The sequence below is a fragment of the Zosterops lateralis genome, assembly GCF_965231275.1.
Source record: "Zosterops lateralis genome assembly, chromosome: 1".
Lineage (NCBI taxonomy): Eukaryota > Metazoa > Chordata > Aves > Passeriformes > Zosteropidae > Zosterops > Zosterops lateralis.
Genome location: NC_139762.1, coordinates 49,715,912 through 49,734,390, shown reverse-complemented (window position 1 = coordinate 49,734,390; position 18,479 = coordinate 49,715,912). Strand labels below are relative to the sequence as shown.

The following is an 18,479-nucleotide window of genomic DNA, read 5'->3' as shown; positions in this document are numbered from 1 at the left end:
TTTTTTTGAATAAGTGCTTTTCTTATTCAAGAGTTAGCAGCTTTCACTTGTGCTTGCTGTGCTTCATGTCCCAGAATGGGTAATGCAGCGTGGAAGCAGTGAGAATAATTGAGAATAGTTACCACTAGTGGCAATGTGTGTAACAAAGTCTTTCATTATATAAGCATGGCAGAAGGGTCCTTTAAAGAAGACTTTAAAAACTGAAACTAGTACAAGGATCAGAACTGGCCAAAATTACTCCACCTAATTATCATACGATTGGAAAGCATGGCCCCAATGAATCCAAAATATTTCATTGTGAGGGGTGGAGTGATCCTGAAAGAAATCTGAATTTCCTAGCACAGGAAAAAAAAACATGACTTCTTTGTATTTGTTGGAACAATTTGGTTTAAATAGGGAATTTCAATTGTTTCTTGCACAAAATTGTCAATTAAACAAATCTTTTCCTTCATCACAGTTCAGTGTCACTGAATCAGCATTTTCCAGTGAAAAAGTAATTTCTTAGAAAATGTCCTGCTTTGATCTTCATAATACTTTCCATCAGGCTAAGATGAGGTTTGTTTTGAGTAGGGTGGTGCAAGATTCTTTCCATAAACACTTCTTGTCTTAAGTTGGCAATGTTGGTGTGGAGGAGGAAGTTAGTAAATAGTCTTAAACACATTGAGGGTAGGGATTGAAAAAACCTTTTTATTTCCTTATTGTCTCCCTCTCCAATTCCTGTTGCTTCAATGGTAAAAAGTATGCTTTTTCTTCATGCTCAGAGGTTTTTCCTCCTGCAATTGTTATGAAATGGTAACTCTGTCTACTTTGGTTTTAATTTGGGGTTGGGTTGGTGGTTTTATTAAATTGTTTCTTGTTGCTTTGTTTGACTTTTTTTTTTACCCACTTATTAGTTAGTCTCCCTTATGAGAAGTATGTGCACTCAGAACAATGGTTTGATTCCTACCTACCATTAGTCGATTTTTTTTTAAATAAAATCAAATGTTAAATGAAGAGTAAAAGGTAGGCAGCATTTTAAATAGTTCATAACACTAATAGCAATCTGTGGTTCTGTTAATGTTTTTTAGGGGAGAAAATAAATCCAGAAAACACTGACCAACAGGGAACAGCAGGTATTTATTAGAAGTGTTAAACTGAACATTAATAATACTGTTGTGTTCTCAGAAACCATGGCAACAGCAGGGAGTAGCAATAAAGATAATTTTCTACTATCTAAATGAATTATTTAAAACCTCTATTCACCTCTACTCTTGATCCTAATGTCAGATAACTCCCTTAAAATAATGCTTATGGCATATGAATGTGAAAGAAGAAAATGCACTGGCTAAAAAGAAAAAGTGTGAAGCCAAGGTGAGGCATTTAATTTCTGTTTCCCAAACTTTCTAAGCTGAAGATTAAAAATATTTGGAAATTTTTGGTCATAATGAAGGTACAAAAGTCTCAGCCAGCTGACTGCACTATTCATTAAAATCTTCTTATAGTAAATCACAGAAATTGTTTGCCTGAGAAAAGCATCCTTCTCTGGAAAATTATTTTTAGGAACAAGTTGTTTAAAGATCTATCAGCAATAAAATACAGTTTATTCTGGTTTAGGATGAAGGAATAAACTAGCTGGTCAGTTGAGTCCAGCAGCAGTTCTTAGGTATGTTGAACCATGGAAGAAGATCTCATAAGGATGCCCCCATGCTGTGACTTTTGAGTGTTGGCACTTGGGATGGAGGACAGTCCTTGATCTCACAGGATACCAGATGAATACAGACAAATAGCCAATGAAGAGTCAAACTACTCTAATTGCTATTCATTATTTGTGTTTCTGGCTTGAATAACTGTTTAGTTACTGGGCTGTGTATAGACAGTAACCTCACAAGGAATATTTAACACTTTAAGTGAGGTTTTCTTTCTCAGATCACCTAACAGCTCTGGGAAGGGGTGAGTCTCCATTCCTAGACTGGCCAGGTGCATATCTTGTTGTAAATCACAGAAAAACACAAGGAGCAGTGAAACATCAGGCTTCCTCTTTTCCTCTGTGCAATGATTACAAATTCCTGGACAGACACTGTGTGGACATGGAGAGCAAAGTGGTGTCACCTGTTTATACCATGGGCAAAGGATACTTCCTGAAGGGAGCAGGAAGGGTGAGGACTTGATGGCTGGTTGAGTAAATTTGAAGGCAGTTAAATCTGCCTGAATTTCCCACATGGAATCTGATGAACACATGAATGTGCTACTGGCATCAGGATATTAATTTCAATAGAATACCAATGGAATTTGATCAAAGATCTGAAAATAAAATTCTTTTCCCACTGGATTGCAAGCAGTTCTATTTCAAGGTGCTGATACTGGCTAGAAAGGGACCCTCTCTGCTGAGGACAGCAGTGATTTCCTTGCTTCCTAAATCTGTGTATAGCATCTTAAAAATGCATGCCAATAGCCACAATCTGCATGCAATTCACAGGCAGATTTCTTCAGTGTGTCCGTCTCAAGTAGCCACCAAGGGAACAGAGTTGTACCAAATTTAGATCTGTGTAGTACATCATGAATGGGGAAATAAGCATCTTTTCATTTTACAGACAGCTGGTATATGGGAAGAGAAACAAGAAAATGGAAAAGTGTTTGCTTTTTAAAAAAGCATTCATCTTGGTGGCCATGTAAGCTGCCAAATGGAGAACACTGGCTATGGAGTCACTCTTTACCCATTTCTTCATGGCATAGGCCAGGAGAATAGTTACTAGGCAAAAGCATGAAGAGCATTTATTGAACACATTTATTGATCATTTATTGAAAAAATAAAGTGGTTAAATATTCATGCCACTGATTACACGTGACAGACACCTTAACAAAAAAACCCCCCTGATTTCTAAATCTAAGTATCTCTTTATTTTGTTCATCTAGTAATACCATGATTTTCAGAAATATAAAAAATTTAACCAGCCTCTGCAGAATGCAGTCACTCATTTTCTACTACACAGTATTTTTTTTCTCTCCTGTAGCATTTCTATCTCAACTTTTGCTAAATATTCTCTTCTGGACTTTGATTTTGGTCATGAATCTCAGAAGTTATCAATGCTGTAGATAAGCTAAATAGATACTGTAAATAAACTAAAAGTCAGCTTGCATTTTGTTTGATTTTGATTATCAGTTGAGTAACTCCTAACCTTTCCTTGAATACTAACTGTTGTTAAAGAAATCTGCAGATATTGGGGATATAAAAGCAGAATTGAGACACCTGTATTTCAACCCTTTTTTTGTTAGTTTTAGACTTACACTTCCTCCCCAACTGTCTGAAAAAAAAAATAATACATCTTCCTGGATGTGGGCAGGCCAGCCTTCACATGATGTAAAGCAGCATAGTTGTAATGATTTCGTGGCAGTTAACCATTTTGAAAAGTTTGAGAAGTCAGCCTGGTGAAACACCTCCTGAAATCTGGTGAGTTGCTAAACCTCTCTCTACACTTTTTTCTTCAAAAACAATGCATTATCTATTTAGTGCTAGAGCTAGCTGAGTGTGCCAGTGGAATAAATATTTTTTTCAGGAATAATTATTTTTCTATACTCCATTTCCCCAGCTGAAGTTTGAATGACACTGTTACGTGGCGAGAGAAAATAGTGCAATCTCTTCAATTAAATTGAGGGCTACACTGTGATTCCAGGATAGGGAAAAAAAAAATAAAATATATATATATATATATGAAATACGTGCGCAACAGATATGTAGCAAAATGCTAAAGCTCATTATTAAGACATAAATCTAAGAGGGAGATATTGGTTACTGCCAGGTGACTTCCAGGATTTCGTGCTACATATTTTCCAGAGAGTGAAATTGTTATGAACTTTCTCTGACTGGGTACAATTAATTATTCAGTAGGAGACAGTTGACTCACAGCTTTTAGTTATAAATGTGTTTTTCTATTTTGCTTTTAAAACCTGCAAGCTAACTCAATGACAGGTGCCTTCAGTAGAAACTGGGCTGCATCCATCAATGGGGCATTTGTGCACAAGGGGAGAGAGTAAGCTTTGTTCCAGGATCAGAGGCTGTAGATGAGAAACCAGGATGAAGGACAGGAGAGGAAGTGGGAATTTATTCCCCTGCTTAAATGAGTATGGTGCAGCAGAATTCCTAAGAAAATCTAGGAATATAGATTTTGCCTCAAAAAACTCCAGCTCCCAAGTTTTACCTTGTGTGGACTTGGATTTAAAAAGACCTGTTGGTGGAGAGGTCATTTGTTACTCTAATAGATGTGCCTTTTCACCAATCCTTTCTCCTTAGCTTGAGTTATTATAAGGAAAACTATCCCTGGGTAAAGACTAATGGTCCCAGGTGTCTAGGCACAAATGTGAGAGTGCTGCAGAGCACAGTATCAATCACCATGCAACTGCTTGGTACTTCTTGCTTTTACACATTCCCAAAAGGTTATTTCTGTGTATTCCACCAAGCAAAGTTGCTAAGGAAACTTTCCTGTCTGTCCAATCATGCTGACAGTCACATTCCCACCACCTGAGAGTTTCAGTGCTGTGACTGAAGCCCCTTTGCAGTGGGTGGCTCCAGTGAGCTGTAAGGTGTACCCCACTTGACTCTCTAGACACACCACTTATGTATTGTCAGACAAGGTTTCCTTATTGATTTCACCATAGGTTTCCCATAGCAGAGTCTCAGACCTCTGGTTCTTTTAAGAAATTTTATCGTGGTGCAAAAACCAAATTACAACTCAAGCTGACACCTCTGAGGGGGGATCCCAAACAAAGGAAACCCCTGGCTTTTATACTCTCACAGTCTATTCACCCCAGTGTGTGGGATCTTCCTCCAAAATCATTGGCTCTTGTTTTGTTAGGTAACCTGGCTGCTCCCATAGGGCCCCTTTCCTGTGCAAAGGGTCTGCAACTGCTCATGTCTTCTTGCCTTGGGCTCCCAGCACCCAGAGTTCAACCTGCAGCTGGCACTGCAGCTGCACATGGAGCTACCTACATCAAATGTATTTCTTAAGAAAAACAATTTTTCAAGGCTTTGTCAAACCCAAGCAGCTCTTCTGGCTTTTAACTAAGCGTCTGCCTGAGGTTCCTCAGGCACGAACCCATTTTTTGTCAACTGCACAACACTTTTACTTGTTAGGAAACAGGGAGTTTAATCACCCTACTTTTTCCTGACGTCCAGCTAGGTGAGACAGGTGTATAGGGATGAGAACAATGGGAAGAATGGTCCCAGCATTGATTCAAAGAAAAAGATTAGAACAGTGGTCTATTGTCTATTTCCACTCCAAGAAAAAGAGGTTTTCTTAAGTGGATGTGGTTGCTTCCTGTTTTATAGGAATCAGAGAAGCCGAGAAGGCTGCTGTTTGTTATAACTTTTTTACTGCCAAAGGATTGAATAACACTCTGGAGGATGAATCTTCTAATTGATGCTTCTGGTGCAAAAAACTGTACCTCCCCAGGAGCCTGCAGAAGTAGACAATGTTACAGAAGCCTCCTTTATGCATTATGTGCAGTTAAAGCTGCAGTTTCAGCTGTTAATCTTACATCTGTAGATAAATAGACATAATAGCCTAAGTGTGCCTCTTTGCTTTGCATTCTTCTGGACATCCTACAATGTCTTTTCCATTTTTGCATTTTTTTCTCTACTTTCGAATTACATAAGAAGTCTTGGATTCTTACTGAGGTTATATCAACAAGTTTATCTCTCATTCACTGCAGCTAAAAGTACCTCCCGTGGCAGTGCATCCCTTTTCCTATTTTAATTTCTTTTGCACAATATATGTCAGTCAAGCGCAGTTCATTTTCACACCAGCTAAGCAGAATAATGTATTTCACTAGCTTAATTACACTGTTATTAACCTTGCAGGAACGTTTTGATGAGTTAATTTTGAAATACTTAGTTATCTGACAAAAAATATTGAGATATTATCCATACAAGTGTTTCCCCAGGCTACTGTCAGGGATTTCAGACACTGGGAGTTGTAATGGAAATCTGTGACCCACTGAAATATCTGCTAGCAATGGCATGCTGCTCTAAGATGTATTGTCCTTCAGACAAAACACAATTCACCCAGATAGATAGAAATTTCATATTCATCAGAAAATTTTCTTAGCTGTGATTGGCATGAAACTCTGGTTTTTAAATGCAGTTCAAGGTAGATCCAACAGTGACAAGGAGTGCATTTGGATAGAGGCTTTGTCAGTGTAATCTTGTTTGCTCTGGAAAGTGGATGCCACTAGCCAGAAAACCATAATGTTGCAAGTTTGGAGATGAGATACTTCTGCAAATAATTATAAGCCACGTGACAAAATAAATGGAGTCCTGAAGTCACAGGGAAAGACTTTAACAGTGCATCAGCATTTCTGATGATCTAGAGATAGTCAGGGACTTGTAGGCTATTTAGCTGCTTCATGGTAGGGAACCTGTACTCTAAACTAAGTTTCTGCCTAACCTCCTACGTGTTGTGGGTTTCCTGCACAAATTCTTTGAATTTTGGAAATAGAGACATAATTCAGCATCCCAAAGAAGTTCTTCAGCATAGTTCTTCAGCAGCAAGAATAGGGGATGCAAAAGGTGCTATAAGACAGCACTACATCTCTACATGTCAGCAGAGCTGCAACAGTGTTTGTTGACAGGTGCCTGGGAAAAAAAGGATGGGTCCTGTTGTTGTGCTACTAACATTTTTCTGGAGTGGAGCAGTGTTAACCTCTGTGCTGGGGAGGCATTGCCTCCCCCCTGAACTCTCTCCCAGCACAAACTCCTACAGGAAATGGCCCCTCCAGGCTGGACAACAGTTGGATTTGTGGAGTAAGAAGTCTCTGTTACTATTGTAACTAGCCAGTGTTAAACAGCCTAGAGTTAGGCTTCAGTGTACAAATTTATGAAAATTTGTCTCTATTTTTTCTTCTATTAATTCTTGTTGGTCCTCAGTTGATATAAATTACAACTGTTCCTCTAAGGACAGCATAGTAGCACTGTTTTTCCCAGCTGGAGATTTGTTGCTCCATGTGGAAACCAAGAATGCTGAAAAAATAGAATATTCATTGCAAGAACCCAGAAAATGCTTCTAATTTACTGCTTGTGATCCTGGCTGTTAACTGCCTTTGGCTCCATGGTGGCTGGCACAATCACTTCAGAAAATGGGTGCATAGAGAATTAAGAAAGATCAATATTGTTTGGATGACTGTGAGCCATACCACCACATGGCTGTTTTCATGAAGGTTTATGTGCAAATGAGGGAGATCGAAAACTAGTTTCTAGCAGGAGAACAGAAAAAGCAAAATGATTGTTCAAATCCCTTCTTATAGTAAGGTTCATCACTGTAGGAGAGGATTCTCTTGTCTTTGATGTCAGGATTGTTTTGCCAGAGAAAAACATCAAAGGGCACTGATGCACTAGACCAGCCATCACAGTAAGAACTGGAGAAATGCCAAAACACCTGTTGCTGAAGGAATTGGAATTTGTCCTCACAGCCCTAATGAAGATTTTAAAAAGAATGCTAATTACAGCTGTCAGCATACTCAGACACTGTCACTTCAGAGAGCCTTTTGGAGTTCTAGCCAGCCACACACACTCTTTAGGAAAAGGGTTTCCTATACTTTGGAATAGCATAGCACCCTGTCAGTGCTTCCAAAAGAGTTCCTGATGGTGCCAGGGAGTTAAGCTCCCTGCTGGCACTGTTGTCTGTGGTAGGATTGTCACCTGGGGAATCAGTGGCACAGAAATGGAGGCAGCAGCAGCAAGCACTAAAGAAAGCCTAGGGGAGCAATTCTCCTGAGCTCTGAGCTCTCAAGAAGGGCTGGTTCATCCAGTGCTCTGGAAGAGGCTGAGACATCAGAAGAGAAGGGAAAACCCAAATATAACAAGGATGGTGTTCAAGAATCCAGAGGAAATCTTTTTTGTTTGCTGGTCATCAGTTTATAGAATTAATACAAATAATAGAAGTGTTTCCCAAACCCAGGCATGACTCTCACTTCAAATTACTCCATAATGGCTGACTTGGGTAGTGATGGGTCAATGCTGTAGGGCGCAGAGCTGCAGCCTGCTGAGATGTCAGGGTGAGTCCTTCCAGTCACAGAAGGACTGGAATGTGGTAATATTATCTATATTAGCCTTGACCAATAATCCTTAAATTTGCAGCCCAGCAACAGAATATCAGCAATCATAAAGTCATTTTGTCACAATGCTTCCTTATCTTACTGGTAGATATTTTTTTGTCAATATAATGCTAAATATCTCCTTTTTTCTTAAGTTCCTTACTTATTTTTCCATCTTTTATGAATGTGGGAAAATATTTATCCTTTTTCAAAGTAGAGCTACATTTCAAATATTAAGGTCTATTATCATATCTCTCCTAAATTGTCCCTTCTCTAAACTAAATAACCAGAATTTTTCTGCTGTTTCTTATAGGATATTTTTTCCAGGTGTCTAAAAATTCTCCTTAGTGTCTTTCAGCCTCCCCTTAATTGAACTGTATCCTTCTTAAATTATATTAGCTGTACACCAGCTGAGGCCTTACTGATAAAGGACTGCTTCATTTCACAGACAATACTCCTGCTACATTCCCATATGGAGTTTTTAAACAAATTTTAGTCTTACATTTAGCTTGTGATTGACAATGATATCTTAGTTCCTTATTGCAATATCAATGACATTCATTCCCTCTATGGTCCTTAAACAGATGATTATCCTTACCTATGTGCAGTTTTTTATTTCCCTCACTGAATTACAGTCTTCTTAGCCCAGACCAATTCTTCGATTTTCAAGATAGCTTTGAATTTTCTTCCTCTTATGAACTATATTTGCCACCCCTCAAACTTGCTGAATTTGCAGGTTAAATGAGCACTTTTTGTTCATTCTTTCCAAACTATTGAAATAAATCTGGCATGCTTCAGGCCCAGAGTGGGCCAGAATCCTCTTGATGTAATCCACTAATCGGAAAGTCAGTCACTGATAATTAGTTTTCATAAATGCAATTTACTCCCCATTTATGCACACATATAGTAAATCTATCTATTATCTTTTATCTGATAATTTCATAGGCATACAGAGCTAGCAATAATATTTCATCTGCGTTCCCACGAGAGGAAATTGAGCATTTGCAGTCTCCTCTTGCAGGACAGACTTGTCATTTTTATGAATTTCTGATTGCCCTTCTCTGCTACTGCTCCGGTGTAAATTCCATTTTGTTTTTTTTTTTCTTGAATATTAATGTCCCAAAACACACTTGGTATGCCAGATGTCTCAGGATTCTGGATAATTTTTCTCTTTTTCAACTGAAAATACCTTTCCAGTTATATCAAGGAACATATCTGTCATTTTCCATAGTAAATCTAATCGCTGGCTCATAGTCATCCTGTGATTGATAACAAGTTGTTCTACTTCTTTAGTTTTTGTTTTAGGAATCATTTGTTTACTAAGCTATAATTCTCTTTTCCTGGTCTTGGAAAGAGAGGTTAAAATAATTTCCTTAAATGTTTCAATTTTGACCATAGCACCCAGTAGAATGAATTGAATTGGTTTACTGTGTGAGTAATGATCTGAATGTTCTTAGTCTATACTTTTACCATGTGCTGTTTCTTCAAACTAGGGACACTGAAAAATAAAAGCATAGAGCTAAATGATATAATGATATTTTACAAAAAAACTGTAAGAGATTATGGGAACAACTTTAAATGTTCAGGTAAAAATCTTTAAACTCTTTGTTGGAGTAACAAATATATATGAGAGAACTTTTCCATCCTGCAGCTAAAATGAAATATTACTTAGTTCAATAATGACTAGGAAGATGTAGCAGGCTGTCAACATATGCACTATGTTTGATGTATGAGATATATATATGTATAATACCTTGTTAAGGTATGAGTTAAATTTCTCTTTCCTTAAGGCCTCCAAGCAAGTTAGATTGGTAAATATTGTTAGCGATGTTAAAATTTGCTGAACTTATTGAAAAAGGCCTCGTATTTTGAAAAAACATCATTTTTTCTTATCAAATAATTTTCTTAGTATTTTGTTATGTTTTGGTGCTTTCTAATGGGATGTTTGTTTCTTTTGTCTTTCATCTATTCATATAATAACTTTTTCTTCTCTATCCCAGTATGTTTTTTCTACCTTCCAGTTCTTTATGCACTGTTATGTGTATGAGACTCAAAGTTTTTTGGAGTTTGATTTGGTTGTATTTTGTTTTTAAAAAAACTCAATTGGCATCATAGGTGAAATATGTGACTAAAGATAGATCATTTTTCATAGAGCTCAGACAAATTAGGGTGGGCAGCACAGTGACCTGGGCAGGTTGCGATGTTAGTCTCTAGCCTATATAATGCCTGGTCTCTGATCAAACCAGGTCATTTCATCCCTGCCTTCTAAGGACATGTTTGCAACCCCGTGTTTCAGTGATCACGTAAACATAATCAGGACTACCTTTTATAAGTCTTATGCTTCCAAAGAATGACTCAGCCCAAGCTGCTGCTGCCATATTAAGAGGGGAGGAAGAGAAAGGTGTTGCCCTCCTTTGGAGTAGAGTATGATAGCCTGTTGTGGTGTGCAATTGAGTTTTCTGAAGTTCTGTATGGGTTTTGTTACATTTCGTTATCTGTTTAAAATGGTTTGTCCCTACAACCTCCCTTTCCCAACCCCTGATGGCTTTCCCCTAACAATAACCCACTCCCCTTTGTGCCCTAGATAGCCCTGACAATGCCCCCTTTCCCTAAGTCACTCACCTTCCTTCCTAAATCGGTTCTGGGTGTCGCCTTGCCAGGAAATGCCCCCTGTATTTCATGGGCCTGCTGAGCTCCAGAGAGCTCACTTCCATGTGGGCTTGGGGCCTGAAATAAACCTTCCTAATTCCCATGTCTGAGTCCTCCTGCTTCCAAGCCGTGACCACGTTTCTGTCTGAGGTTCAGACCCACAAATGTTACATCTTATGGTTCTCTAAAGAGCAAAGCTAGCTGGTGAAAGCAGCTCAGAAGAAACCATAATAGCCCTCGTTCTTCTCAGGCCAAGTGCATTGGAGGAAGGTTCTGGAAGCCCAGAGGCAGAAAGGAGGGAGATGTCCTGAGGTATTGTCCTGGGCTGTAGTGTAGGATGTACACAAAGTATTTATTCTATCACCATCTTCATGAACTGTTGAAACCAAGTGGGGCAGTGCTCTAGTGTTGGGCTGTCTTCTGCTAATGGCCCATCAATGCCTGGCCCATGAGTCACAGGTAACTCCCTCCAGGAGTTATCTCTGTTTAATGGGCCATCAAGGACCCACTGCACACTCCTCATCCCATTGTAAGATGCTCCACCCAGGGGGAGGAGCCAAGCATTCTCACCTGGATATAAGCTGGGATTTGGGACAGCTCGAGCAGCCCTTACCTATTGGATTCCCAGAGGACCAGAGCTATCAGACCTTTTTCTACAGGATCACTGCTTCAGGAAGACCACCTCATCTGGACTGTTTCCACCATCCTGCTCAGGTTGTATTCTGACTCTGTCAGTGATCCTTTGTGTTATTGCATTTATTTTATTTTTACCTTTTTACCTTTCTTCTTATTAAATTGTATCTCTGACTTGGAGCCTCTCACTCGTTTTGCTTTCAACCCACAACAGGTATAAATCTATGGGGATATCCTGGGGGTAGCATATGTAACTCCAGAACTGGATCCCATCTGAATACATAACAATGAGGCAAATTCTATTAAACTTTTCTACGGCCTCTGAAACTCACCTCTGTCCTGCACTGCCTCTAGTTATAGCACTAACTTGTGTTATACAGGCTGCTCACAGATGGTACTGGGCTTTCTCTTCTGCCAACTCCATTTTCAGTCCTCCTCCCTCATCAGGATGAACTACAATAAAGAAATTTCAGTTCCCTCCCACAGTCCAGTCTAGACTGCAATGCAGTGTATTGTAGCTTAAATTTGTCCAGCCTGAAGGTCAAGTCTTCTTCATAGACATGAAGACCAACTTTATGCAGTACGGTGTCATGGACATTGATTTCTATGTGTAGTGTTTTTATGTATTGGATCAGGCCCTTTGTAAGGTGTTGGGTTTTTTCCTCCCAACACTTTCAGTTGTTTTTCTTATTTCAGACATGTTGGAAACAACCTTGGTAGGTGTTTTCCTTCCTGAAGGTTGTATTTAATAATCTTGGGTAAATTTTTTTCTTTATTTTTTAGACTGTTTAACATTTTTCTAGTGGCAATTCAAGTCTCAGTGCAACAGGTACATGCCAGGTTTTATTAATTACTTTCCCTTCGAAGCTACAAGCAAACACCCAGCAGTCCTTCACTGACCCCCATTTCCATATTACTCAGTAAAGATGCAAGGTATTGCTTAGTCTTCTATGATATGTAGCTGTGATGTTTTTCTAGGGGAAGAAAAGCTTTTATTTTTATACTTCTGTTACTGAAGTAATGGAATAGAGAGCACTGGCAAACATTTTTTTCTCCTGAGACATGTTTGAGCAGATTAGTGAGGCTGCCATCTGGAACTGCAGACATTTACATTTTGATTGTAATAGCTAATCAATATGATCGTTGTATTATTAAACACATTATTTTCAGAAGAGGAAAATCTGGTCAGCTAAGGATCAGAAAATCTGATTCTGCCATCAGATTTCTATGTGATTTTGAGCCAGATCATTTAAATTCTTAGTGTTTAAGCTTATTCACATGCAAAACAGAAATAACAAAGCTGTTGAGCGAGTAGATGGATTTGAAAACAGTTATGGAAATAAAGTTATCTGACTTGCTTTCTGGGATTTAAAGAGTTATAAGCATACTGACATAAGGAAGATGTGAAGTCCATCTATTTATATTGAGCTGATACAAGTTAATTTGGAAAAAAAATCTATTAACTGAAATTATCTTTATTGAACAATGATAACTATATAATTCAACACCCAGCCCTCCATGCCGTATTCATTGCCTTTTGCATAAGAGCATGGGAGAAGTCTTCCCTTTAATATGAAACATGGGCTTTTTCTCCCCAAGTTTGTACTGTTTGTTCATTGTAGATGTCAGTCATTTCTCTGCATGTCTCGGTGCAACTCCTTAAAACTATCTTTAGAAGGGTTTCAAGGTGCTTCTAGAAAAATGAAAAGGATTAGGAAAAAAATGGAGGATTTTAAGGCTTTGTGGGTGGAGTCTGGGGAGAATTGGACAGGGACTTTAAGTGGCAGATTCAGAGCAGCTTGGAGATTTTGGCATCAAGAACAGCTCTGCATATCCCACAGACTTTAAAATTATATTTATCCTGTGTCTCTCATTGACTTGACGCAGATGCTGTTCTAATTTTCTAGAAACTTTGTTTCAGCATTTGTTGAATCTTCAATAAGAATTTTCCTAGAACTCAAAATTTCTAATGATTTTCATCAAGGTTCTCATCTAGAAAATTTTTGGTATATCTCTGCAGGAACTGCTTCAGTTTTACTTAAATTCCACCTGCACAAAAAAAGGAGCTGCAATTTCATTCGATCTGACTTTCCTGGCCAGCCTTTAGCATAGTGCTCAGGACCTTCATAGGAAACTGCAAACTCCAAGGAAGTAGCTGAGCAGTCAGAACTAGAAGAGTAGTACTAGATAGCACTATTTTTAAAACTAATTGTGGCTTCCACATGTGCTGCTTTGTTTAAAAGTTATGAATCTCTTTGGTCTGAACATCTACACTTTGTGGCATATTTAATATCCTATTAATTTCATGTTTTTCTTCTTCTGATAACAATGGCTAATTTCACCAAGAAAGTGTGGCAAAAATGAAGAGACTTTCATGGGTTCAGAAATTATTCTAATATATTTAGGTCTGTATTTTACTTTGAGTATAAAGAGATAAATCCTGCAGTTCCTGCTTAACCCTGAAAATTATAATGTGTTTTGTGTCCATAAAATAAGAAATGCTCTAATAATCATGTGTCTTGGGAATTAATGACAGGCTTTTTGTAACAGACACTGGGGAATATCTTCTCACAGGTACATAGTAGAGTACTGTAATTCCAATTTTTGCTAACCATTACCAAAAAAAAGAAGTGACTTCTGAATTCAAATCAAATTGCCAAACAGTTGTCTGGGATTGAAGAGGAAGGATGATGAAAGGAAAAAGCAAAACAGGATATGTTATTTTACTAAAATTTTGTCTAAAGAAGAGTCCTGAATTTTTTAGTCTGCAGGGAGAAAAGAGAATTATAGAAACCTTAATGGAGAACAAAGGTTTGCAGAAAGGAAAATACTTCCAAAATGTACCAGAACTTTAAAAAAAGAGGGAATAAGACTTTTTTTCACTGGAAGATAGTGCATTTCAAAATTGTCACTAGAAACGTAGCTGTATTATGGAAAATGGCTACATTTTGCTATAACATTTCTACTGACAGACATTTTACAGAATACAGGAAACTGAGAAAAAGGAGTTCAATGTGCAAGAGTTCATTTTATGACTCACATAAAACTCTGATTGACATTTTCCCAGAGCACCACAATTGCAGACAAACCTGAGTAGAAAAGCTGGGCTTTGTGTAACTTTCCAGAAAGGCAGTAGTAGTGCAGTGAGAGGCTTGCTGTGTAGTAATTCCTCTTTATGTAAGCAGCCATCAATGAGTTCACGTAATCTCCCTCCACCCCCATTGTTCTTCCACTCAGCAGCGCTCTGCCAGCACCCACACAGTGACTCACCCCGACAGCCCTTTCTACTACACACTTACAGAAAGGTTAGAAACATTAGGCTGTTCCTTTCCTGTTCTCCCTACCCCCCCTTCCTAAAAATCATTTCAAGCCACTTGCAAAGACAGATACTTTTGAAAGTTTTGCTTTGAAATAGTTAGATGGTTGGCATTGCTAGAAATAAACATCAACTATTTCTGTATCATTTTCAATGAACTGATCCTTTAATGATCATGACAATGTATGTTCAAGCAAGCAAAAGTGCCTTCTGGCCCTAAAAATGGATATCCATAGCCTCATGGATTTGCTATGAAGCTGCTATTTCCTTGTCTTAATTTTTAATGAAATGTGATGAAGAATTCAAGACTGCACTAATGAAAACTATATCCTCCCCTCTTCCTTGGTCTCTTGGAGATAGATTAATAACAGTTGAAAAAATTGCACCTTTTTTTTTTTTTTTTTTTTTTTTTTTTTTTTTTTTTTTTTTCTTTCTTTCTTTTTATGTTTTACAGACAAACCTTGGTGTGGCAAATCCTTCTTCTTCCTCTCCATCCCCTCCCTCCCCCCAATCTCTGAATGTTACAGAAAAAAGGATTCAAATAGCTTGTTTAGTCCCAGAGAATATGATGTTTCCAGGGGTCTTAGATGGGAAAGAGTTAATATTGAACAAACCAACTGGTAATAAAGACAGGTCATAAATGTGAGATAGTAATTTTTTCCCCAATCAACTATTCCACCTTGGGTCTTGCTCTAGGAGGACTTGAAGGTGGAATGAAATGAGAATTAGTAGTTTATTCCTGGTTGCTTTATTCCTGACTGCCAGCTCTTCATTTCTTATTTTGTAAGTCTATTCAACATCCTCTGTGAAAATGTTTCAGATGGATTTGCGTCAAATTGCTTGTTATGTTGTTGTGTTCTTATTTCTTAAGTATTAACCTTTTGTTTACTTACAAATGAAATATTAAATGAAATGACAGGGTGGACAGACAGATAAAAAGAAGATTTGTGCAGATGTAATGCTTGTCATACACAAATACAACAAACTTTTATTACCAGTGACAGCCATCTCCCAAGACTCAAGTGCCCACAAAAATCCTCTTAAGAAGGGTGAAACAACATGGAGATTTAAATGAAGAGAAAGTATTTTGCAGAAATGGCTCTTGATGTCAAGTCCAACCTGGGTTTATTACTGCATAATGGTTCTGTGGGTTATTCACAAGAAACAACTATATATACTTTGGTGCACATTCATTTACAATAAAGACAAACCCAATTCTTTTCTGTAGGAGCATTTGTGATATAAAAGGAATTCAATGTGCCAAGCAGAGATACAGTTTGATTCCAGAAACAGCCTGGCCCAGACTACTTCACATATCTCTTCTGTTTGCACTGACATTGCAGATCAGAGAATATGTTCTGCATACATCTTTTTTTTTTACTTGTTTTGATGAAATGTCTAAAAAATGTGCCCAGGTCAATTTCAACCACATCACCTTCTTCTGCTCGAAGACATAAAAATTAATTTTAAACATGCCTGCAGCATGATCCCATGAATGTTTTCTGCTGCAGGGACAGAGAACATATCTCTGGCTGTATGAACTCTTCAAAGCACAGACAGTCTGCTCAGTCCAGAAGGTCTCAGTAAGATCTTGTATTTAAAACCTTCATGGAACATCAGAGTCTGATGAGAGCACAATATTCTCTTTCAGTGGTGCTCAAGCTCAGGGACCTCTACATTCTGCTTCTCTTGTACCTTGGAGACCAGCCTCCTCTGCTCTGCTCATTCCCAGAATAGCTTTGCTTTCCCTTCTCTCTCTTTGGGAGTTTCAGGGCAGTAGGGAGGGCTCTCTTACTCCTTTTCACCATCACTTTGTGTTGCTTTCTGTAGTCTGCTTTTTTAATAGTTATGGCAGATGAAATATTGATATTTGGCAAGTTTCTGAGGGAAAATAAGGTCTTACTCCTTATGTGAACAACTTTCTTTGCAAGTCCCATATACTTTAATATACTCCACTACTAAGGAAAAGAAATGACTCACCAGGATACATTTAATGAAGACAAAAGTACCAAAACAAGTCAGCATTTCCTCTCTAAGGACAACAGAAATTAAAACATAAATAAGCACAAATAAATAACAAAAATCATCAGTAAGTTCATAGATTCTATCAATAGTATGCATTAGTTATCATGGTCCAGTTTGCTGCTCATAGATCTTGCCTGCGCAGCTTGCAGGAATGGCCATCTGCTCTCTGGTCTGATAAGCACTGAGTACCAGGGCAGTGGGAATTTGGGGTGGCCAAGTTGGGTATTTGAGGGGATGAGTACCTCTTCATGCATAATGTGAATCAGAGGGCAAACCTTCTGTTTGGTAATAGGTTGATGAGATTTATTTGGTAAAACCTGCTCTGAAACCTTCTGTTGATGAGATTTGTCTGAGGGCTGCAGAGCAGACATAACCCTGTGGCACCACCTTGGCCAGTGTGCATTTGGCTGGGACTGGAGATGCTGCCATGAAAGGAGATGGTCCCTTGCATGGTGCTTGCAGGGCATGGTAGTCAAGGTCACCTGCATAACCTTCCACTCCAGGGGTGAAAGGGTGGAGTGATGTGTGTGCAAACCCTTTAATAGTGGACACTGTTGGAATGACTATTTCTTTCTCTCTTTTTAAAAGTCTATAGAAACGTATTGTCCCAATTTTATTTTGGTGGTTAGAGTTCAGTTTTCACCACAAAAAATTTTTGAAAGAGACTATTACTGATGCACTAGAGGAAAATCTGCATGTTTGAACAAATCACATTTACTTGGCAGTTCTGGAACTCACAAGAGAATGACTTTTCAGATACTGAATCCCAGCTTGCTTCTGAAATACTTGTTTTATTTCAGTGTTCCCTAAATTTATTCTCTGTCTTTTTTGTGCACTAATCGTTTAGTGGTGCCTGGATCTGCCCCTGCAGATCATGACAAGAGCTCCAGTCTGCTGTGGAGTATGCTCATGAGTTTTTGTGCTGCAGAGCTGCTTTGGGAGTTAGTCTGAGCATCTCTGGACTTTGTGAAGTAAATATGTATATGTATATTTGAATAGAGCCTTATGATCACATGGGAGATTTCAAATTCAAATGACAGCTGGAAGCCCAGCTCCCTACTATACTTTAATGAAATCTGAATCCTTTATGGTCTTGCAGGTCTTTGGAGAATCTCCTGACATTTCAGGAGGGAAATACCCTTTTTCTCCTAACCCTGGAGTTTCAGTCTGTCAAACTCATAGTCTAATATTTTCTGCAGAATGTGAAAAGAAGGTAAGTAATTTCCCTCTCAATTTCCCTGCAGCCTTGATAGTTACATTTGTTCAGATGAATGCCAAAAAACAGTTGGCCATGCATGCCTCTTTCAATATGGTAGAATAAAGTAAAGCCAGACAGGTGAAAAACAGATTTGACAAAGAAGGAAATGCTTCTTTCTTTTATCAACTTTTTTGCTGTTGACACTCATTTTCTTCATCCCATTTTTTGAGTAATATCTGGAGTAGGGATTTGTTCCCATGGAGCTACATTTCTTTATGCATAGTTACAAGACTGCATCTCTCCTGTTTTTTAGTTTCTCCTGTGCTTCTCTCCATGCAACCAGCAGACTGATGAAACCCAGTTTTGGAAGGCATCTCATTTCCCAGGGTTTGACCAGATTTGCAGATTGTTCTTCCAAAGCTCTTTCTGTTTTCATCAGTCTTGTAAGAAGTCAAGGGTTGTTTTTTTTCTTTCTCCTGCTTGTTGTTTATTGTTGTTGGGTTTTTTTGGGTTTTTTTTAATCACCAGCAAGGAACATTTGAGAGGCTTAAACATGAAATAAACTGTTATTGTTGTAGGCTAATTCTAAGGTCT

The 18,479-nt window shown here is 38.3% G+C and overlaps 1 protein-coding gene across 1 annotated transcript in view; it reads left to right on the top strand.

Moving 5' to 3' along the window:
• Positions 1–18,213, top strand: part of ARPP21 (cAMP regulated phosphoprotein 21) — a 286,537-nt gene extending 268,324 nt beyond the window's left edge. The window contains exons 21-22 of the transcript XR_014592032.1: positions 17,787–17,900; positions 18,199–18,213. The gene's annotated coding sequence lies outside the window, so the exon portion shown is untranslated. The remainder of the gene's footprint in view (positions 1–17,786; positions 17,901–18,198) is intronic.
• The last annotated feature ends 266 nt before the right edge of the window (positions 18,214–18,479 follow it).